The 23,737-nt window shown below is 45.7% G+C and overlaps 1 protein-coding gene across 6 annotated transcripts in view; it reads right to left on the bottom strand.

The window, feature by feature from the left end:
• The window catches only part of FOXN3 (forkhead box N3), a 465,438-nt gene that overhangs the window by 309,607 nt on the left and 132,094 nt on the right, over positions 1 to 23,737 (bottom strand). For 3 of the 6 annotated variants that reach the window (XM_033191647.1, XM_033191642.1, XM_033191648.1), the window contains exon 2: positions 23,469 to 23,571. The exons of 2 other annotated variants lie outside the window; for them this stretch is intronic. The gene's annotated coding sequence lies outside the window, so the exon portion shown is untranslated. The remainder of the gene's footprint in view (positions 1 to 23,468; positions 23,572 to 23,737) is intronic. One more of the 6 variants, XM_033191644.1, reaches the window with a different exon arrangement.

Below are 23,737 nucleotides of genomic sequence, written 5' to 3'. Positions count from 1 at the left end.
TCTTTTTAAAAAGCCACCTGGCCGGCCGGGCGTGGTGGCAGGGAACAAATGCTATAGGGATAATTGGAACCCAGTGCACTTAGCTAGGAAGACCTGCCATGGTCAGAATGGAATACTTCAAAATTGCTCAACCTGCATGCAGTCTTGTGAATCTTTACTTTTAAAATTATTGCTGTGGCTTGAAAGTGTCCTCCAAATTTCATGTATTGGAAACTTAATCCCCAATGAGGTAACATTGAAAGTTGGGGCCATTAAGAGCTGATCGGACCATGAGGGGTCTGCTGTCATGAATGTATTAATGGGTCAATGGGTTCTCATGTCACAGACAGAGTGGATCCCAGTCTTCTCCAGATTTATCAGCCGAGTAGAGATGTGGCACAAAGGAATAAGGAAGCGTCATGTATAGGAGGGGCCATGAGATGCCTCTACCTTCTTTCTGTTTCCCAGACCTGCCCCATTTCCTAAACCTGGGAGTCCCTAAGCTAACTTGGAGTTTAGAGGCAGCTCAAGTGCCTACTCTACTTGGAGATAGCCTTCCTCTGATTCATGGCCAAGAGCATACATTCTCTATAGCTTCTTGAAAAGCAATCCTGGTGTCATAGACACATGGCCATAGTATCAAGCTATCTTTTCAGCAACAGCAAGAAAACTTCCGAGTGGTTCCCCTTTCCCAGAAACCTTTGCTAAGAAAGCTTCCTTAACTTTTTTTATAAAATGGGCTCTACCCTTTTGCTTAACTTTTCAGTAATATCTGCAATATGGTTTCGCTGTGTCCCCACCCAAATCTCATCTTGAATTGTAGTTCTCATAATCCCCACATGTCATGGGAGGGACCAGGTTGGAGGTAATTGAATCATGGGGGCAGTTACCCCCATGCTGCTTTTCTGTTTTTGTTTGTTTGTTTGTTTTGTTTGTTTTTTTGAGACGGAGTTTTGCTCGGTCGCCAGGCTGGGGTGCAATGGCGCAATCTCAGCTCATTGCAACCTCTGCCTCCTGGGCTCAAACGATTCTACTGCCTCAGTCTCCCAAATAGCTGGGATTATGGGTGCCCACCACCACGCCCAGCTAATTTTTGTATTTTTGGTAGAGATGGAGTTTCACCATGTTGGCCAAGCTGGTCTGGAACACCTGACCTCATGATCCGCCCACCTTGGCCACCAAAAGTGCTACGTCTGCAGGTGTGAGCCACTGCACCTGGCCTCCATGCTGCTTTTCTCATGATGGTGAGTGAGTTCTCCAGAGATCTGATGGTTTTATAAGGGCCCTTTTGCTCAGGACTTTTCCTTGCAGCCGCCATGTGAAGAAGGACATGTTGCTTACCCTTCTGCCATGATTGTAAGTTTCCTGAGGCCTCCCCAGCCATGCAAAACTGTGAATGAATTAAACCTCCTTCCTTTATAAATTACCCAGTCTCTGGTACGTCTCTTTTTTTTTTTTTTTTTTTTGAGACGGAGTCTCGCTCTGTCGCCTAGGCTGCCAGGCTGGAGTGCAGTGGCGCAATCTGGACTCACTGCAAGCTCCATCTCCCAGGTTCATGCCATTCTCCTGCCTCAGCCTCCTGAGTAGCTGGGACTACAGGCGCCTGCCACCAGGCCCGGCTAATTTTTTTTGTATTTTTAGTAGAGATGGGGTTTCACCGTGTTAGCCAGGATGGTCTCAATCTCCTGACCTCATGATCCACCTGACTCAGCCTCCCAAAGTGCTGGGATTACAGGCATGAGCCACCACGCCTGGCCTTTTTTTTTTTTTTTTCAGACAGAGTCTTGCTCTGTTGCCAGGCTGGAGTGCAGTGGCACGATCTTGGCTCACTGCAACCTCCGCCTCCCAGGTTCAAGCAATTCGCCTTCCTCAGCCTCCCAAGTAGCTGGAACTACAGGTGCCCACCACCACTCCCGGATAATTTTTCTATTTTTAGTAGAGACAGGTTTTCACCACGTTGGGCAGGATGGTCTCAATCTCCTGACCTTGTGATCTGCCCGCCTCAGCCTCTCAAAGTGCTGGGATTACAGGCATGAGCCACCGCACCCAGCTTGGGTATGTCTTTATTAGCAGCGTGAAAATGGACTAATACAATCCAGAAGGAACTTTTTAAGGGGGTCCCACAAGGTATGTTTTGTACCACTGACCACATTCAAAAGAGACTCCCTGAAACTCACAGGGTTCAGAGTTGCAAAGAATGTGAGGTGTGATCTAACACCTCCAACTCGAGCTATTTATCATTTCAGGTACTGAGAGGCTACAGTATATTCTCTCCAATTGATGAAGATTTGTTCTTAATCATTGACTAAGAGAGAAAACACTTAGAATTTTCCACTTAAATCTCAACTCGAGAGCTTTCTGGATGCAGTAAGCTAGGACATTGTTCTGGATTGTATCGTAAAATTAATTCAAATGTTGGTTCCAGTTTTTAGGTTTACATAAAACAGTGTACTTTAAGACAGGCTGATTATTTGAATAGAATATTAGGGTCATTCCCATCCCCATCTCATTAGCTTTATTCACTTATGCACACGCACACACAAAATATCTACCAGCTGTCCCCCAAATAAGTCACAGTGTGATCATCACTGAGTAGGTGGGTAGGGAGGATTCAACCAGCAAACACAGGGCTGCCCCTCCAGGAACTTCCTGGTATTGCAGCCTCCAGAGATGACTGACTGCTTCTAGTCTGCAGCTTCCACTTCATTTTCTTCCTTTTCATCTCTTTTTCATTAGTATCTGTGCCTTCCTAAATTACAACTTGGTTGTCTAAGGCGTTCAAGTGGATCTGCTTAAGGCAAACTGAGATGTGAGTAACCAATATGTCCAGACCTCCCAGGGGCCGCCATTTTGCTAACAAATATGACTTTGCCACAAACTAAAATGAAGCTGCACTTATTTCTCCTCTTTTTCATCCTCTTCCAACTGACAACAAATGCAGGGAATATGTTTTTTGTGCCAGTTGCTTTCTAAGGCCTCTTGACTGCTCAGATAACTGTTTTGCCCAAGAGCACTAACCCTGTCCATGTTGGAAACGTGCTTGGAGTCCTAATTCAGGGCCAATTCTAGACATTTGGATTTGAGAGATGAATCAAGGCCTTGCCCACCAGGAGCTGACAGCCTAGTGAAGCACTCCACCTGCAGCAGCAGTTACAACACAGGAAGTGCTGCAAGGGAGGTGTGAACAGACTCTCACCAGGGACCTCAGGCTACAAGGCCTCCCTAACTACAGCCACCCCTTCAGCATGGCACAGAGAATGACATGGGGTTTGGGGCAGCTGACCAAGGACTTGTACCACTCCCTTTTGAGTTTTACGTTTCTCTTGAGGGTTTTCTCATTTCAATTACTGTTCCAGTCACCACACTGATCCGCTGGGGCCTACGGCAAGGTGGGGGCACACTGCTTTCATTACTGAAAAAGTAAGGCAGAAGCAAAGGAGAACATCTGAATCTTAATCTATGGAATGGGGAGGAAAAACAGTAGCTACAGTGTCTGCACATAAAGAGGTGATCACAGCGCCTGGCACAAAAGCAGCGTTAGCTTTCGTTGCTGGGACCCACCACTGCTGGGCAATGGTAATAATCATGAACTCAGATCCAATCCGGGATGGAGCCTGCTGGAGCCTGCCCGGGACTCCCAAGCACAGGCAGCCGCACATCACACCCCTCCTCACAGTGGCTCTCCACCCGTACTCAGACACAGCTCTCTGCTGGGGAAGAAAGTGAGGGCTGGCCCGGCAGGACAAGCCCATGTCCAGCCGAGACTGGTGTGATCCCACAGCTTTGCCTGTTCCTGGGGTGCATGTTGCCATCCACCACCTGCTCTAACTCTGAGATCCTTGTGGGCAGGAAACATGGCTTCATTACATGTTGTAGAAAAGGGGCTGGGTACATGGGAAATTTCTAATCTGAAAGGGGCTCTTGGAGAGAGTTATGTCCAGCTGTTTCACTTTAAAATACAATTACTGATGACATATTTTTAAATGCTGAGAAATTAAAAGAAAATTTAAATGGTCCGCCTAATCCCTGACATAAATGGATTAGCCAAATGTAAATTTTTTTAAGTGATAAACACACCCTTTAAAAAAAAAAAAAAAAAGCAAAACAGCACAGGAAGGAAGAAAATTAAAGGTAAAACATTTCATTCCCCCCTTGCCTTTTTTTTTTTTTTAAACATATGGGGTCTCACTCTGTTGCCCAGCTGCAGTCTCAAACTCCTGGGCTCAAGCTCAAGCAGTCCTCCCTCTTTAGCTTCCCAAGTAGCTGAGACTATAGGTATGTGCCACAAAGCCCACCAAGCCCCCAGTTAATTCTTCTTCTTCCTTTCTTTTTTTTTTTAGAGCAAGATTAGGTCTCACTATTTATTCAGGCTGGTCTTGAACTCCTACCCTCAATCCATCCTCCCATCTCAGCCTCCCAAAGTGCTGAGATTACAGGTATGAGCTACCACCCCTGGCATTTTCCTCCTCCCCTGAACCCCCAGTCCTTCCTACTTTTTTCTTGTGGATCCTGCCAAAAATAATGATTAAAATATGAGCATATAATGCATGCACATATATACACATATCTACATAATTTGATTTTTTTTTAAATAAATAGGATCCCACTTTCCTGCAACTCTGCAACTTGCTTTTTGTACTTAAGACAATAAGCAAAGTTCTGAAGCCAAAATACTTGGTTTACAGTCCAGGCCCAGTGACTCACTTCTGTAATCCCAGAACTTTGGGAGGCTGGGGTGGGCAGATCACCTGACATCAAGAGTTCAAGACCAGCCTGGCCAACATGGTGAAACTCCATCTCTACTAAAAATACAAGAATTAGCCAGGTGTGATGGGAGGCACCTGTAGTCCCAGCTACTTGGGGGGCTGAGACAGAAGAATTGCTTGAACCAGGGAGGTGGAGGCTGCAATGAGCTGAGATCATGCCACTGCACAACATCCTGGGTGACAGAGCAAGGCTCTGTCTTGGAAAAAAAAAAAAAAAAAAGGCCATACACACACTTGGTTTGTACTCCACACTCCTATGCCAATTTCTAATGACAGTATGATCTTGCACTGATTATATAACTTGACTGTGCCTCAGCTTTTTTATCTGAATGATGGGGATAGATGAGTTAACACACGTAAACTTCTTAGAATGCAGACAGCACTCAAATATGTATTGTTATTATTTACTCCTGTTATATCTTTGTACCCCCTCCCCATCCTCCTATTTAAATGCTGCCCAGTGTGCCAGGACGTATCATTTGGGCTTTGAACCAGTCCCCTGGTGGTGAATACTGAGGTTGTATCCAGTTTGGCTATTGCTGTTACAAACAATATTAAGACATCCTTATTCACCAGTTGTTAATACTGTAGTGAGAAAATCCACTGGAAATATTCCAAAGGGTGAACTCGTTGGGTCTGTGCATCATACATTTTGAGAGATGTTGCCAGATGCCCTGACACAAAAGCCAAATGAAGGTGCCTTTTCCCAGCCCGTCTCCAGAACTGGATATTCTCAAACTTTGCATCTGCTCTCCAGGCAAGTTACAAAATGGCACTCCTTCTGTTGACGTGAACCTCTTTTATTATGAGTGAGGTTGAGAACTCTTTAATTTGCAGACAAGAGAAACTGAGACCCAGGGGTCCCCTAACTGGCTTCAAGTGTGACCCTGAGGTAGTCAGTGGCACAGACAAGCCTGAGGTCAGAGCACCTGTCTGGGATCACCCTAAGATGCCCAGACCCACAGCACCAGGAGGAGTGTCTGATGGCCATCAGCCAACCCCTGCCTCCTCCCCTCTCCAGGGCACACTGAGCTGGGTTAGGGTGACCAGCAATCCCAAGGCAGGCAGAAGTTTCAGCCCCGTCTTGGGTCCAGGAAGCAGGGTTGAGGGGCTTCTCCAACTGAAGGTTGCTGCCTGCAGCTAGTAGATAAGGAAAGCCTTGTCTCCACACTGCCTGAGGTTCAAGGGTGTTTTTCTCTTATTCTTGTTATCTCAAGTCTCTGTTCTGTCTCGGAGCAAAGAGTTCATGTTGTGACTGGGCCTTCATTTTCTTTCTCCACCTCCTCTGTGGACCTGGACTTCTTTAACTGGGAAAGGAAGGCCCTTGGAGTAGGGAAAGGGTCTGCTTTGATCACCCTCTGGGTGCCTTGCCCCAGTGGATGAACGGAGCAGGAGCTGATGGACCAGCGCTGGGGGAGAGCAAGTGAGGTCTAGGTGATGGGCTCTGCTACTCCCTGGCCCTGTGTCTTTGGGTAAATCCCTCTAGGTCTCACTGTCTTCATCCAAAGGAGAGAAAAGGCACCTAACATGCAGGATTGTTCCATGCACCACGTCTGTGCTTTGAAAACTGTGAAGTGCAACACAAATGGAGGATCCTGGTGAATGTCAATGAGTTAGTCGCCAGGGGCTTCCACGCAGGTGCGTTTCTTTAAGAGGCAACCAGCTTCAGTTATGCAGGCCGGGCCTGCCCCTGTTTTGAGATATTCCCAAAGCCGTCCACCTCCCACCCAAGCATACCAGAACCAAGCTGATCATCATAACACAGACTAAGTCGTGGTTTCATCTTGATTGGGCAAAAAAGTATTTCATAAGTGTCTATTTATACACCAGCTAAACTAGATGTTCAGCAAATCCTCATTCGTTTGGCAGACGCTGGAAGCTCAGTTCTACTTAGTGGAATTTCTCAGCCAACTGATACTCATCACACATTAGAATTAGAAAACAAAACTGGCTATTTTGAAGGGAATCATCCTACAATTATTACATATTTCTCTCCGACTTTCTAAAAAAAAAAAAAAGGCATTAAATGCCGTTCTACCCTTTTTCTTATCTCACTGCCACCACCATAAACACCAATTATTCTACTGAGTCTAGAATCATAAGAGCCTGTTCTAAATACCACTCATAGCTTTGAGGCTTTTTGGCAAATTATTTAACCTCTTTGTGCCTCAGTTTTCTCATCTATAAAAGAGGACCAGAAAACCAAGTTAATTAGGAAATGTGGCTGCAATGAGAACACAAAACCAGCAATCTACTTAAAATTTAGTGCATGGACCTAGAGATAACCGTTTTTCTCTCTGAGATATTTTTTGTTTCTACCCAACTCCTGGCTATATTCCACATAGCGGAATTTGCTGGCAAAGTACACCTCTCTTACATGGACATGAATTTCTTTTGGGGCCTTGAAAAACATAACTAAGGCCCCCATGGAACGCAGTATGCCAACAAGCCAGGCACAGACACAGGCATTCCGTCCCAGGCAGGGAGACTTTCGGCCAATGCCTCCAAGCCAGGCACAGACACAGGCATTCCGTCCCAGGCAGGGAGACTTTCGGCCAATGCCTCCAAGCCAGGCACAGACACAGGCATTCCGTCCCAGGCAGGGAGACTTTCGGCCAATGCCTCGGAGCAGCCCAGCAGAGCTAACCTAAATGAACAGAGAGAACCAAGTCAAGGAAAGCAAAAGCTTCCCTGACCTTCATGAGGGGGAGAAACCTTCTCTACCAGTCAGCAGTAAGTAGAGACCAATGTCCAAGCCAACTGGGCTTTGTTCTTGCAAGGAGAAACATGCAGATCCCAAAAGGGGAAATGAAATACAAAGGATGACTTAAAACACTGGGACAATCCACAATGAACACGCAGGAGGGGAAGGTAAGGCACTGAGGCCATTCCAGTTTTCTGTCTAGGAGGAGCATGAAAGTGGCCCTCTGGTTGGCCAGGAGGTGGAAGGCTGCAGGTTGCCATGCAACGCATAGCAAGCACACAGTATGTCTGCTTGAGTGGCTTATATTTTTGAGCAAAAGAGAGATTATGGGCACCTACCTAGATCCTTGAGCTACCCTGTGGTTCAGACCCTAGAAAGGATAGTACTGAAGAGTTGAAGCAACCCTACCTGAGAGTAATCCATTCTACTCAGAAGGAGGTAAAGAATTCTCTTGGGTCGGCTGTGGTGGCTCGTGCCTGTAGTCCCAGCACTTTGGGAGGCCAAGGTGGATGGATTGCTTGAGCCCAGGAGCTCAAGACTAGCCTGGATAACATAACAAGACCTGTCTCTACATTTTTTTAATTTTTTTTAATTAGCCAGGTGTGGTGGCACACACCTGTAGGAGTGGGAGGATCACTTGAGCCTAGGAGGCTGAGGTTGCAGTGAGCCATGACTGCAACACTGCACTCCAGCCTGGGAGACAGAGCAGGACCTTGTCTCGAAAAAAGACTTAAAAAAATAATTATCTTGCTTCAGTTGAGCTAAGTCTCTGGAGTTCTATCTACAATACTGAAGACACATACTATAGACATCACAAGGCCATTTATAAATGCTTCAGCTCTCTCTCCTTCAAGTACACAGTTGTATTACATTTCCCTGCCTGCCTGAAGTTAGGGGTGGTCAGCTATGGCCAATAAAATGTGAGTGTGACATGTGTCACTACTGGACAACTTTAGGAACCAGCACCTGCTTCGCCATTTGCACCTTTCCCTTGGCCACGGAGATGAGGAATATCCCATCAGCTTCAATCTAGGAACGGGAATAAAGATGACTTGGAACACAGTCCTCATCAATCTTCAACAGAAATGCAGAGTGACTGGCCAGGTGCGGTGGTTCATGCCTGTAATCCCAACACTTTGGGAGGCCAAGGAGGGAGGATCACCTGAGGTCAAAAGTTCGAGACCAGCCTGGCCAACATGGCAAAACCCCCATCTCTACTAAAGTTAAAAAAATTAGCCAGCATGGTGGCAGGAGCCTGTAATCCCAGCTACCCAGGAGGCTGAGGCAGGAGAATCACTGGAATCCAGCAGGCGGAGGTTGCGGAGAGCTGAGATCACGCCACAGTACTCCAGCCTGGGCGACAGAGTAAGAATCCATCTCAAAAAAAAAAAAGGAAACTTCCCTATTTTATGCCACTGAGTTTTGGGGTTTGTCTGTTACCCCATAACCCAGCCAACTCTGAGTGACACATGTGCACAACTTAGCCGCCCAGAAGTGACCTTCTTCTTCCAAGTTGGTAATTGTCAAGTGTTTAATTGTATTAAGATAGACCATGCAGGCTGGGCGCAGTGGCTCACGCCTGTAATCCCAACACTTTGGGAGGCCAAGATGGGCAGATCACGAGGTCAGGAGATCAAGACCATCCTGGCTAACACAGTGAAACCCCATCTCTACTAAAAATAAAAAAAAATTAGCCAGGTGTGGTGGTGGGCACCTGTAGTCCCAGCTACTTGGGAGGCTGAGGCAGGAGAATAGCATGAACCCGGGAGGCGGAGCTTGCAGTGCGCCAAGATCGCGCCATTGCACTCCAGCCTGGGCGACAGAGCAAGACTCCGTCTCAAAAACAAGAAAAAAAAGATAGATTGTGCATCCATAAAGTACACAGTACTAGGAACCCAGTTGGTCATTACAGATATAGACATAATTTTTAATTATCAGATGCCAGACTTCAAAAGGTAAATGATAAAGCTGAGCTCTCAAACAATTTCCATAACCCCTCTGTGAGGTTAATTTATCCCCAATTCCTTTCCTGAACCCACCAAACACATTTCCAGGGGCAAAAGTCAGACAGTAAAACCTGCTCCAAATGCATTGCCCACCAATGGAGGAGAAGGTGATCATTTTAATAAATTCCAGTTTCTGATATGGAAGATTTACTCCACAATGCTCTTTTTTTTTTTTCCTTTTGCTCAAGCTGGAGTGCAGTGGCATGATTGCAGCTTACTGCAGCCTCGAACTTCTCTGCTCAACCAAACTTCTATGCAGTTCTCACACCTCAGCCTCGCAAATAGCCGGGAACACAGGCACACACCATCATACCTGGTTAATTTTTTTGTAGAGATAGGGTCTTCCTATGTTGCCCAGGTCAGTCTCAAGCTCCTGGACTCAAGCGATCCTCCTGCCTTGGCCTCCCAAAATACTGGGATTACAGGTGCAAGCCACCACAGTTGGTCTCCACGACACTCTTGACCAACAGGTAAATTCACCCTGGTAGATGTCAGGATGGGCTGGTCAAATGAGAATTATTTGATTTTCCCATTAAATCCAGAGTTTTAAAACTCCAGATGTTCTTTCAACATCACCATGGGTTGACACCCACTAGAGTCAAGTTCAACACCATTATCTCATTTCTCCAAAGGCACATTTCAATGTGTCATTTTATTTAATACACAAAACATGAATTTAGGATAATCTGTAGTATTCTCCCGCACTTAAAAAAAAAAAAATCCACAAATTAAGTTTTTCCATAGCAAAATATATCAAAACACGTATGTCTTACACAGTTGCAATGCAGTCTAAGAAAGTCTGCTAAGCTGTGATCGATAACATCTTCATCATTGCTACGTAACAGACCCTACAGACACAGATGCTGTTTACACAAACCTACTGATTTGCTCATCTTAGGCCAGATTTACTGGTTTAACTATCATTACTTTTTCCACTTATAAATCAGAACCAATCTAGCCATTTTAGTGGCCAAAATAACTACACCATGATATAATTTCTTAGATTGTTAAAGCAGGATCAGAGTCACTGCTGGTGAATCAATAAAATGCTTGGAAATAAACAGGGAGGAAAAGACATGACCAACCAACTGGCTGTTGAGGCCAAAGGACCTGCCCATCACCACATCCTCACCCCAAGCCTTGTAATTTACACCTACATTCTGATATTCCAAGGTGCCGAGGGCCAGTCTGTAAGTACCTTGATGTATGTGTGGCAGAACCACTTTGTTATAATAGTCAATTAAATTATTAATGAAAGAACTGTACAAATAAAAGCATCATGCTCTTTTATGGAGTAATAATTATTATCGTAAGCAATGCAAATTGAATAATAAGAATCGTCAGGACAGTTCAGTGATAAGCTAACAATTTGCGGCAATCAGACCAAACATCTCTGCTCAAGCTGTTTAATAAAATAAATAGCAGCTTGTTGACATTTTTGTTCAGTTGAACACACAGACATCCAGAGGTTACTTGTATGTCTCGGGTAGAAGAGCCAAGAAAGAAGTGGAGACTGAATGATGTAAAAGTAGAACCAGTTCTAATGGTGGTAATGTAGATGTTTACATATCTATTTATTTATTTACTTATTTTCTTGAGATGGATCTTGCTCTATCGCCCAGGCTGGTGTGCAGTGGCATGAGCTCAGCTCACTGTAAACCTCCACCTCCTGGGTTGAAGCAATTCTCCTGCCTCAGCTTCCTGAGTAGCTGGCATTACAGGCACCTGCCACCACGCCTGGCTAATTTTTGTATTTTTAGTAGAGCTGGAGTTTCACCATGTTGGTCAGGCTGGTCTCGACCTCCTGACCTCACAAGCCATCCATCCCAGCCTGCCAAAGTGCTCAGATTACAGACGTGAGCCACCGCGCCTGGCCAGATGTTTCTGTATCTTAAGGAAACAACAAATCCTATAAAGTGTCCCAGAATCAAATGGCATAATTTATGTATATACACCCATATATATAGACATATATATTTACTTATACATATGCGTTCCATGAATAGACCTATATATAAAACAATAGATTATTATAACTAAGTATAATGTTGCAGTTACATTCATGTAAAGAAATAAATCAAATGTTGTGGTAATAATAGGCCATCCCTAGTTAGAAGTAGTAGTTAGAATAGTAGGTCATCACTGCCAGGAGCAGTGGCTCACGCCTGTATTTCCAGCACACTGGAATGCTGAGGTGGGAGGATCACTTGAGCTCAGGAGTTCAAGACCAGCCTGGACAACCTAGGAAGATGCCATCTCTACAAAAATAAAAAAATTAGCTGGGCATGGTGGCACGTGCTTGTAGCCCCAGCTACTTGGGAGGCTGAAGTGGGGAAATCACTTGAGCCCAGGAGTTCAAGGCTGCAGTGGGCTATGATCGCACCACAGCACTCCAGCCTGGGCAGCACAGTGGGACCCTATCTCAAAGAAAAAAAGTAACAATTTAAAAGTTAAACAAAAATAGTTATCAAGCACCCAACTCCCTACGAACAGCCTTGTACCATTCCATAAATAGCAACCAGCAGGACATTCATTTCCTCATGTACCTTATAGGGTCCCGATGGGATACTGTAGAATCATACAGTCTTCAAACAGAACTTAGTACTACCCGATTCTCCACCAGTTTATCCAAGACTCATCCAGGAGAGAGTGTGTCAATAAACCAGATCCAACAACACAGGGAAAATCTATTAAACTTGAACTGATGAGTAATTTGGACCTTTTGGCAGCTGCTCTGACCAATTTCCTGCCCCTTGTTCACCTGGGAAACTATGTATCGCTGTGAGATAAGGTTAACCTGTGGTATTTGGGGTGGGGGGTGCTGTGGGAGGGGTAGGCAAAGGCAATTAAGTCTCATCAGCTTCCAGCAGGAATAAACGCTGAGGAATGGACTTAAACTTCTTGCTGTCGGATGTGTGCATGTCACAAACACACACCTGTTGTACTAGAGTCCTAGTGTTAGGTAAAAGTCCAGCTGTTCAGGGGCCATCTGACTGCACTTCTGGGGTGAAATAATGACCGTTCCAAAAGCCTGTCCCCTCCTTCACCGTCAGCTGATACATCTGTCATACTGACTGGGCCAATTCAAATGCCATTCTCCTTCAAGGATCCCAACTTCAAAACAGCCCTTCCTCCTCAGACTCCCTGGCAGATGCCCCTGCTCGGACCCCCAACTGCTCCTCTGAGCCAAATTCTGCCCGATTAAACGAAAATGCTCTCGCATGTACTACGATGACCCCACCATTGAGGGAGCTATGAGCTTTGAGCATAGTTGAGTTTGGGCTCAAATGACTTGATCTCTGGTTAATGCTCAAATACCCATTTTGGGAGTTCATATGCACACACCAGAGTGAGAGAGAAATCAACATGGACACATAAACCACATAAACATATCCACTAGAGGGGAACAGCACAGTGTCACATTTTCCACAGTGATTAAGAGTCACCCTCTGCCTTCGCAGGGGGTTGGGTCTGCCACATTTCCACCAGGAGATAAACCTGAGTGACCTAGAGTGCTAAAGACCGATGCCTGTTTATCTTTTCAAATGCCATCCCCCCACTCCTTAAACCAGGAGGAAAGTCCTCATTGCTGCTATATGTCTAACACGTACTAATCTTCTTTTTAATAAGAAGGATAAGCCACCGTCTTGAGACCTGCAGTAAATGGTAGGAAGGCATCAGGAGGGAGAATGAGAAGGAGACAAGAATGACACCCAGGAGAAGGGGCAAGAGAACCCCAGGCAAGGAGGCTCTGGGACCTGGATTTCACCCAGCAATAAAAGTTCAAAAATAGTTTTGGGGACAGGCGTACATGGCTAACTTTTTGTTTTGCCAAGTAAGGATATTGAACTCACTATCTTGAGCTTATTTTTCTCATTTTGCCTTAGACCGGGGGAAAGCTCACGTTTGAATACCCACTTGTGCATATCTGTGTACTGTCTGTGTCCCCCACCTCTTAGACTAAGCCCAAACACAGCACCTTGGAATCAGCACCTTGGAATTGCCTTTGCCTCCCACACAGAGGCTCCCTAGGTCCAGAAACCACTGAAATAGACCAGACTGGATCGTGGATCTCAGAAGTACTTCTTATTTCTCCTTTCACTCGAGAATGTTTTACACTTCCTTATCTTCCTATCTTCCTTCAGAGAATTTCTGTGAAACATCTTTTCTAGGGTGTTATAAAGCCAACTTAAAAAAAAGAAATCAACACTTTCTCTGCAGGAGTCACTTCAACCCTTGATAAGACAGTAGTTTATGTGCTTCTAAAGGAAATGAATTCTAACTAAAAGGGTATTCCCACTTTCGGCCTGGGGGCCTGACCTGCAACAGCCAAGAACACAGCTGCAGAGAGTGCCAAGGCCTACTTCCTCAGGCAGAGCAGCCAAGGGGCAAAGACTTTCCATGCCTTTGTCTTGAGAATACGCCACAGCCAGCCAGGATGACTGGCCTGAAGGCAACCAACCTGAAGGTTCTGGCCCAGACCCAGGGCTTTCAGCAACAAGTAAGGATTTAGACCAGCTTAATTTCTGAATTCTTGGAAGACAAAGACCATGTATATTAAAGTGGCCGGCACGATGCCTATTTGCCATGTGTAAATAGGCATTTAGTCAATTTTTTATGGCAATCATGATAATGTTGATGAGAACGATGGGAGAAACAAACAAACAAAATAACCAAAGTCCTTTATCCCTTGAGAGGAGACTGGATCTGGCCTCATGACCCCTCACAGGTTATACCAAGAGCTTCCACAAGGTCTTCAACACTGATATAGTTTGGATATTTGTCCCCACCCAAATCTCATGTTGAAATGTAATCGCCAATGTTGGAGGTGGGGCCTGGTGGAGGTGTCTGGGTCAAGGGGGAGGAATCCTCATGAGTGGCTTGGGCCATCCCTTTGGTGATAAGTGTGTTCTCACTCTGAGTTCACATAAGGTCTAGGTGTTTGAAAGTATGTGGCACCTCCCCTCCCTTCTTGCTCCCATTCTCGCCATGTGATGTGTCTGCCCCCACCTTGCCTTCTGCCATGACTGGAAGCTTCCTGAGGCCTCCTCAGAAGCAGATGCCACTATGCTTCCTATACAGCCTGCAGAACTATGAGCCAGTTCAATCTCTTTTCTTATAAATTATCCAGTCTCAGGTGTTTCTTTATAGCAGTGCAAGAACGGACTAATACAAACAAGGGCTGTTTGTTGAATGAACAATGAATTCGCATATTCATCTTATCTTTTGGTGCAAAAAACAACTGGTTTAGAAATCTTTTAGATTAATTCTCACTTAAATAAAATATGTATTTTAATCTCACTTCCAATTATCAGTCAGGATCATACATTCTTGGGTAATACAACTGTAATAGTAATTTTAAGAGCTGCCACAGAATGAGTGTTTACTATCTTCCAAGTACTGGGCCAAGCACTTTATGAGAATGATTTTCTTCAATTACCACAACACCAGCTGAGTGCAGTGGCTCACAAGTATAATCCCAGTACTTCGGGAGGCCAAGGCAGGCACATCACTTGAGGTCAGGAGTTTGAGAACAGCCTGGCCAACATGGTGAAACCCTGTCTCTACTAAAAACATAAAAATTAGCTAGGCATGGTGGTGCATGCCTGTAATCCCAGCTACCTGGGAGGCTGAGGCACCAGAATCGCTTGAACCCAGGAATCGGAGGTTGCAGTGAGCCAAGATCGAGTCACTGCACTCCAGCCTGGGTGAGAGAGCGAGACTCCAACTCAAAAAGAAAAAAAAATTACTGCAACACCTCTACAAGATAAATATCCTTATCCCCATTTTACTGATGGGGAAACGGAGGTTCAGACAGCTGACATTATTTTCTCAGAATGCACTGCCCAGAAATCCCATTCGAATCACGCAGCTGAGGGGAAGGACTGGGAGCTGAAACTGGCTGACAGCCACCCTGGCATCCACTGCCTCAGCCTGAAGATCTTGGATCACTTGATTAAAACCCACCCTGCCATAAGCTACAGCTTTTAAGGTACACACACTTTAACTGGAGCTGCTGAAAACCCAGGCCAGTCCTCTTTCCTGGAAGCCTGTGTTGTTTTCATTCAATTTTAAAGCCTGTTCAGCCTTTATACCCTCTCTCTCGGGAGTCCTAACCTCAGCCCCTAGGCCTTGGCACCACTGCAGCAAAGGACCCTGTTGCAAAGTCATTCTGCTGGATTAGACAAACCCATTTCTCTCAGGATAGTTAGTGCAGTTCCAAAATGGCTTATGATGGGCCAAAACTCTCAACTTGTTTTAAATAAAGCAAGCTCTCCAGAATCCCAGAGCTGTCGTCGGCGGTGGCGGTGGGACAAACGCTGGTGTGAAGCTGTCCTCCCTTTCTGCAGATGTCTTTCTCTGTGATCTCTGTGGTCCTTAGTTTCTCTGTATTTAGAATATAAACTCTTACCTACCTCACCGAAATGATTGTAACAACCAAGTGGGATAGTACAAATACTTTTTTTTTTTTTTTTTGAGACGGAGTCTGGCTCTGTCGCCCAAGCTGGAGTGCGGTGGCCGGATCTCAGCTCACTGCAAGCTCCGCCTCCCAGGTTCACGCCATTCTCCTGCCTCTGCCTCCCAAGTAGCTGGGACTACAGGCGCCCGCCTCGTCGCCCGGCTAGTTTTTTGTATTCTTTAGTAGAGACGGGGTTTCACCGTATTAGCCAGGATGGTCTCGATCTCCTGACCTTGTGATCCGCCCGTCTCGGCCTCCCAAAGTGCTGGGATTACAGGCTTGAGCCACCGCGCCCAGCCACAAATACTTTTTGAAAAACATTAAATGCCTTCTACAACTGAGATGTTAACATCAGACTTTTCCAATAGGACAGGTTATGGAAAATTCAACTAGGCATTTAGAAGGCCAAAGCATGGATCCAGCACCTCCCTCTGATACATGTATGGTGATTTCCATTTAATTAACTGTTTCCGGGGAACACTTAGAGCCATTATCAAAGGTGCTAACTGGGCAGCCAATGGGTAAACTCCTAATAGGTCTATGAGTCAGTCCTTTGGAAAGTTTTTGTCTTGTGTTTTCATATTCGGGCTCCATTTATGACTCAAGCATAACTTTCCTTGGTATTAAGTAACAAGGAACTGAGATTAATTGCCCAATTTTTAACTACATTTGGCCTGTTTGCATCCCATGTTATAAGCGCCCTACTAGGGCTGTAAGAACAAGGAATTTGTCACTGGCTGTTGTGAAAAAGCTTGGGCGCCTGAGCACTTTATGATGACTAAAATATAGGATTCTAGCCTCCTAAGAGGCGGGCGAATCACGAGGTCAGGAGATCGAGAACATCCTGGCTAACACACTGACACCCCATCTCTACTAAAAATACAAATTGGCCGGGCGCGGTGGCTCAAGCCTGTAATCCCAGCACTTTGGGAGGCCGAGATGGGTGGATCACGAGGTCAGGAGATCGAGACCATCCTGGCTAACACAGTGAAACCCCATCTCTACTAAAAATACAAAAAACTAGCCGGGCGAGGTGGCGGCGCCTGTAGTCCCAGCTACTCGGGAGGCTGAGGCAGGAGAATGGCGTGAACCCGGGAGGCGGAGCTTGCAGTGAGCTGAGATCTGGCCACTGCACTCCAGCCTGGGTGACAGAGCGAGACTCCATCTCAAAATAAATAAATAAATAAATAAAAAATACAAGAAATTAGCCAGGCGTGGTGGCAAGTGCCTGTAGTCTCAGCTACTCCAGAGGCTGAGACAGGAGAACCACTTCAACTCGGGAGGTGGAGGTTGCAGTGAGCCGAGACCATGCCATTGCACTCCAGCCTGGGCAAGAGGAGCAAAACTCTATCTCAAAGAAAAAAAAAAATGGTTTGAGACCATCACAGGAAACCATGCTGAACTAAGTGTGTTGACTTTTACACCTTATAACCTGGCCAGCTGGCTCTGTGTCTCGAAGCATCAGACTCCATTTTGAACATGGATTTCTTTTCTCCTTTCCGGAGTCTCTCATTTACTCCATTGTATTCATTCAGAGGGGAAAAAAAAAGACCTCATAAATGTCATTTCATATTCCAAGCAATTTGCTATAGGCAACTACACCATTACTTTGTACAAATAAATTTACATAAATCATTATTAGAATGTTTTATCTTGGCAACATTATTTGGTTCCCAGAACACAAATTAAATGCATGCTTAAAGCAGAATATTTTAAAGTTATTCCTATATTGTTTATGAGACAGGATTAGAAATTTCCATCTAATTTTTCTTTCATAATGGAATTCCTTTAGCTTTCTTTGTATGTTTAGAAACCATATATATGATTTTCTGGGGGGTTTCTTGAAGCAAGCCATGCAGTAGATGACTGTGCCACGTTTTGTTCATTTTTCAGCTGCTGTTCCCTTTGATTTCGTGGGTTTGGTTTTGAACACTGATTAGGAAGGCCAGGAACCAGGGGAATTGCAATACAGACTCCTAAGTAGATGGCTTTTTATTTGATAATATGCTGCACATAAACTGGTCTTTGACTGTGGTTAAGCTTTATTTTTTTTTTAATAAACAAATGTGTAAATAAACTCCCTGCACTCAGTTTCTCCTGGCTGTTTGGGTTGGGAAGGGGCCTGTTTGGATTCTCTGCACAGCACATGGCAAGTCTTCACTGGCTGGAGTTTTACTCCACCCTAGATTTCAAAATAAAATCTTTTCCACGTAAAAAGCAGCGCCCAGTTTTAAAACAAGCTGCACTTGTCAACATCAGGGTAGGGAGTGGTGGCAGGGGACCGGACGGGAAGTCAGGAGACACGCACATCAGTGAGGCCTGCTGTTGCTGGCTCTGGAAAACGACATAGTGACTTCCCAGCTCATCTTCTCATTGGTGTCACAAAGGGCTGGACTCCTGGCTCACGGCTGGAACTTTCTACCAGTACGTGGTCTGAGAACAGATTCCAGGGCCACTGTCAGGGAAGTGGGGCCCCATGAGGTCAAGGGTGCAATACTCAAAAACGGGGAGTGAGGCAGCCCTGTGGAGGGCTTAAGAACACAGATTCCAATAGACAGGGTTCAAATCAACACACCAAATCAACCACTTGCTACCTGTGTGACTGTGAATAATTCAAACCTTTCTGCATCTCTGTTGCCTCATCTGAAAATGAAGAAATTATGCATACATACCTAGCAGTCTTATTTTCGGGATTAAATGAAGCAACACAACAAAAAGCTGAGCAGTGTCTGACTCTTAGAAGAGGTTCAATAAACAGTAGCTAACATTAATCTTAAAGGATGATCAGTGGAGTCAAGCTAGGATGATCATATCATTTATGGTCTAAACCAGGATATTTCTGGGTGTGAAAGGGAAGACTGTATGGTAATTATATTGGGTCAACTGGTGTATGCTAGGACAGTCCCAGGCATACTGGGACTTGTGTGACTACCCTGCCCCTAGCCCATACCATTCAAGACTCAATAAATAAATTTATTTTTTGCTTACAATTATATAATACACATTTTGCAATTTGTTACTCCTTTTAAAGTTCTTTCATACACCTTATTTGAACTTTTCTTAAAATGTGGGAAAATATAGGACTGAATTACTTATCCCTTAATAATAAGCAAACAAAGGCACAAAAGAGTATAGAATTTTCCCTAGTGACCCAGTGTTGCTGAGCAGTGGGGGACAGTATCCCATGACTTCCTCCGTACTTCTCGGCCTCCTGCCAGAGAGGCAGGGTCACGTAACTAGTTCTGACCAATGGCCTGTCACCTCTAGTCTTAAGCACTTAAGAGTGTGTGTACAACCGGGCACGTTGGCTCACACCGGTAATCCCAGCACTTTGGGAAGCCAAAGTGGGAGGATTGCTGAAGCCCAGAAGTTTGAGACCAGCCTGAACAACATAGCAAGACCTCATCTCTATACAAAATTTTAAAAACTATTCTATAGCATGCCTGTAGTCCCAGCTACTCAGGAAGCTCAGATGGGAGAATTCCTTGAGCCCAGGAGTTCAAGGCTGCAGTGAGCCATGATCACGCCATTGCACTCCAGCTGGAGCAACAGAGCAAAACCCTATCTAAAAAGATGAACGGAGCTGGGCATGGTGGCTCACACCTATAATCCCAACACTTTGGGAGGCTGAGGCGGATGGATCACTTGAGGCCACGAGTTCAAGACGAGCCTGGCCAACATGGTGAAACCCTGTCTCTACTAAAAAATTTAAAAATTAGCTGGGTGTGGTGGCACATGTCTGTAATCCCAGCTATGCAGGAGGTTCAGCTGGGTGGATCCTTTGAGCCCAGGAGTTCAAGGATACAGTGAGCCATGATCACACCACTGCACTCCAGCTGGGGCAACAGAGCAAGTCCCTGTATAAAAAATAAAAATAAAAAAAAAAAAAGGAAAGAATAGAGCCAGTGCAGTGGTTCACACCTATAATCCCAGCACTCTGGGAGACCAAGGTGGGTGGATCACTTGAGGCCAGGAGTTCAAGACCAGCCTGCTAATGTGGCAAAACACCATCTCTACTAAAAATACAGAAATTAGCCAGGTGTGGTGGCGCATGACTGTAATCCCAGCTACTCGGGGGTGCTGAGGCAGGAGAATCGCTTGAACCCAGGAAGCAGAGGTTGCAGACAGCCAAGATCGCGCCATTGCACTCTAGCCTAGGTGACAGAGTGGGACTCTGTCTCAAAAAAAGAAAAAAGAATGGGTGTACGTTCTCAACCCTTTCCTTGACGTGTTGCAGCAGCCAGGAAGCCAGGTTTTGAGACGTAGATATCACAAGGTGGAAGAGGCCTGGGACCTCAAAATACTGGAGGCAAGAGAGCTACACTGGCCCAATCCCAACTCTGGGCAAATGAGACATAAGCTTTTGTTGTACAAAGCCCCTGAGATGTGGGATGTACTTTTTTTAAGACGGAGTCTCGTTCTGTCACCCAAGTTGGAGTGCGATAGCGCGATCTCAGCTCACTGCAACCTCCGCCTCCTGGGTTCAAGTGATTCTCCTGCCTCAGCTTCCCGAGTTGCTGGGATTACAGCCACCCACCATCATGCCCAGCTAATTTTTGTAGAGACGGGGTTTCACCATGTTGGCCAGGCTGGTCTTGAACTCCTGACCTCAGGTGATCTGCCTGCCTCAGCCTCCCGAAGTGCTGGGATTACAGGCGTGAGCCACTGCGCCCGGCCAGGGTGTACCTTTTACCCTAATATACTATTGCCTGCCCTGGCTCAGCCAGTTAGTAAGATTAGAACCCACATATTTTACTATAGTTTTCATTCAACAGTATCATAAAATCCTACCAGACTGGGAAAAAGCATTGCCAAGATTAAATGCCATAGCTTACTCATGGTAAGCCTTCAAGGCTTACTTGATTTAAAACAAAATATTTATTTGGTTTAAAATAAAATCGTTCACACCCAGAGCCAAGTAAAAAGAAAAAAGTTCCAAAATGCAAGGTTTGTTTTAATTTGGTGCTGATTTATTCCAACATTTAGGTTAATCCAAGAAGTCTGGATGCCTCATCTTACAGACAACCCTAAGACGAAATGGCCTCATGTTGCATCTAGGTTTTATTTTAAGTTAAAGAGATGAGTGGAAATATCCAACTAGAGTGTGACCAATTCGCTATCTCACTCCAGAAAATCCCTCCCTTCCGCTCTTTCCTATTCTAATCCTACTCATCCTTTCAACCTATTTTCTTAATGGGGAGAAAGCTCCACACATCAAATTTCGCAAACACTTATGTCACACAATTGGCTAGGCCAGGAGTTGGCAAGCTTTTTCCATAAAAGACCATAGGGTAAATATTTCATGGTTTCCATTGCACTTATTTAACTCTGCCATTGTAAGGGCAACAACTGCCACAGATAATCCAGAAATGAACAAACATGGCTCTGTTTCAATAAGATTTTATTTAGGGACACTGAAATTTGCATTCCATATACATTTCATGAGGAACAAAATTTTATTCTTTTAATTTTTCCCAACCACTGAAAAATGTGAAAACCATTCTTAGTACATTGGCAGTGCACAGACAGGCGGCAGGCAGTAACTTGGCCCCTGGGCTGCCTGTGGTTTACCAACCCCTGGCCTGGTCTTAGGAGGGGTGGCAACAATCTATTAGGCAAGTCCTGCAGTGAGAGGAGAACACAAATACTGCGATTCTAGTTCTTTCACTTCCTGGTGGCTGGTGATCCCAGGCTCTGACTCCAGAAGGCCCAAGCTTCTGCACACCTGTGTCCAGGAAGGCAGATGGTGCGTGGCCAGGCAGGGCCCAACTGGCAGCGAGGGGGTTCTCAGCTGGCAACTCTCAGTAGCACCTTTAAGACCCAGGACAGGCCAGGTGCGGTGGCTCATGCCTGTAATCCCAGCACTTTGGACAATGTGCCTTGGGAGGCCAAGGCAGGCGGATCACTTGAGGTCAGGAGTTTGAGACCAGCCTGGCCAATATGGTGAAACCCCATCTCTACTAAAAATACAAAAATTAGCCAGGCGTGGTGGCGGATGTCTGTAGCCCCAGCTACTCAGGAGGCTGAGGCAGGAGAACAGCCTGAACCTGGGAAGCGGAGGTTGCAGTGAGCAGAGATGGTGCCACTACACTCCAGCCTAGGCGACAGAGCAAGACTCTGTCTCAAAAAAAAAAAAAAAAAAAAAAAAGACCCAGGGCAGTGAAAGCCACCACTGCTTCCACCAGCTAAACAAAGGGCAGCCCTGTGGAAGAGTGAGGGGTGGACAGGATCCACTGCATCGTGCCCAAATTAATCAGGGCACTTGGTTGCCATCCCTGACTGCAGCCCCAGCCGTCCCCCTTGAGACCCTCCCTGAATTTTGACTTTCAGAACCCTCTGGATGCGCTCCGAGCCTTACTTTATAAATGCGTGTTCTTAACTTATGCTTCCTCCCCTGCAGTTCCACTTCTCAGAATCACCCCTTGTGAATCACCAGGTATTGACCTCACAGAGCTCATCCCAGGGCCCTGACAAGCCCCAAAGGCCAGGCAGAGCTCAGAGGGGAGGGTGGCAGGTGTGTGAAAGAAGAGTAAATAATCAGGTAGACAGGCAGAGGCAGGGTGTGGACAGGCCCAGAGAAGCAGAAAAGATCAGCAAAGCAGTGGCCAAGCCAGGGTGGGGGCAACAGAAACCACTGTCCCCAGCAGGTCACTGCCAGCCAAAGCCCCTCTGCAAAGGGAAGGTAGAGTTTCCCCAACAGGCTCCACTCCAGGATCCTTAAGGGACCCCTGACGGGGAGTCTGGTTCTAGGTGGGGCAGAGGATCTGGGTCCTCTAGGCCTTCTGATCGAGGCAGTCAGGCCCTCACTGTCTGGGCTCATGGTGGGTTCATTCCTGTCTTCCCCTCAAGGCTCAATGCCACGCGTCTTCCTTCTGCCTGGCCAAATGATCCACAGCAACGAAGCCCAACTGAGGCCCTCCCTGGTCCATGAATTCTTCCCTAATTATTTCAATCCCAATCCTCAAAGCTTCTCCATTCCCTGAACCAAGGAACTACCACTAGTTCACAGCCCTGGCCCCTAAGCTTAGCACCATCTGCCATTTTCTTATGAGTGAATCAACTTCGCCTAAACTGTGGGCTCCCTGAGGAGAGGAGCCAGCCTTCTACTTCTTCATCCCCACCTGTCCCACGAACACACAACAGATACTCAATACTTACTGAACTCAACTAAAAGTGCAACATCAGAAAGATTAATACAATTAAAGTAAAACATGAGATTGTGGCAACAAAAATCATTTAGAAGCTAATTTCTATGTGAAAATTCCCAGCAATCTTCCTGTGGCTTTGTATTTCTACGACTTACACCAGAATTTTAAATAAAGATGTGATTCAATGTTCTTAATCATCTTAATGCCTACATTGGATTGACCACATTGTCAAGTCTGATCAGCTGCATAGACTGATCATTAAGAAGACTGGGGGAGGCGGGAGAGAAGACCAGTTGATGGAGAAATAATCAATTTGGCATTTGCATTTAAATATAGCTTTGGCATTTCATTTATTCAGCGCAATCTATGTAAAGCATGGCGAACTGGGGAAGGTAGTGTAATTACCTGAGTCGGAATGGGTCCAGGAAACTGAGGTCAGCATTGCTCCCGTCACAGAAAGGACAGAGGGGCCTCCATAATCACGAGAATGCTGGTCTTCTAGAGGCTGCTGGAGAGGAGCAGTAGGAAGTCAGAATTAAGCAGAAGCAGCAGAGAGAGCCCTCGCAACCACAATGGATGCCATCTCTGGCCTGACTCTAGAAAATGACGCACTTCAGTGAAAAAGCAATTGTTAACAGTACCTCTTTATTTCTTGGATCGTTATTATAAGACTG

This window comes from Trachypithecus francoisi, unplaced genomic scaffold (genome assembly GCF_009764315.1).
Source record: "Trachypithecus francoisi isolate TF-2019V2 unplaced genomic scaffold, Tfra_2.0 Lachesis_group3, whole genome shotgun sequence".
NCBI classification, from domain to species: Eukaryota; Metazoa; Chordata; class Mammalia; order Primates; family Cercopithecidae; genus Trachypithecus; species Trachypithecus francoisi.
Note: the sequence above shows the minus strand (reverse complement) of the source record. Positions and strands in the feature narration are given on the sequence as shown.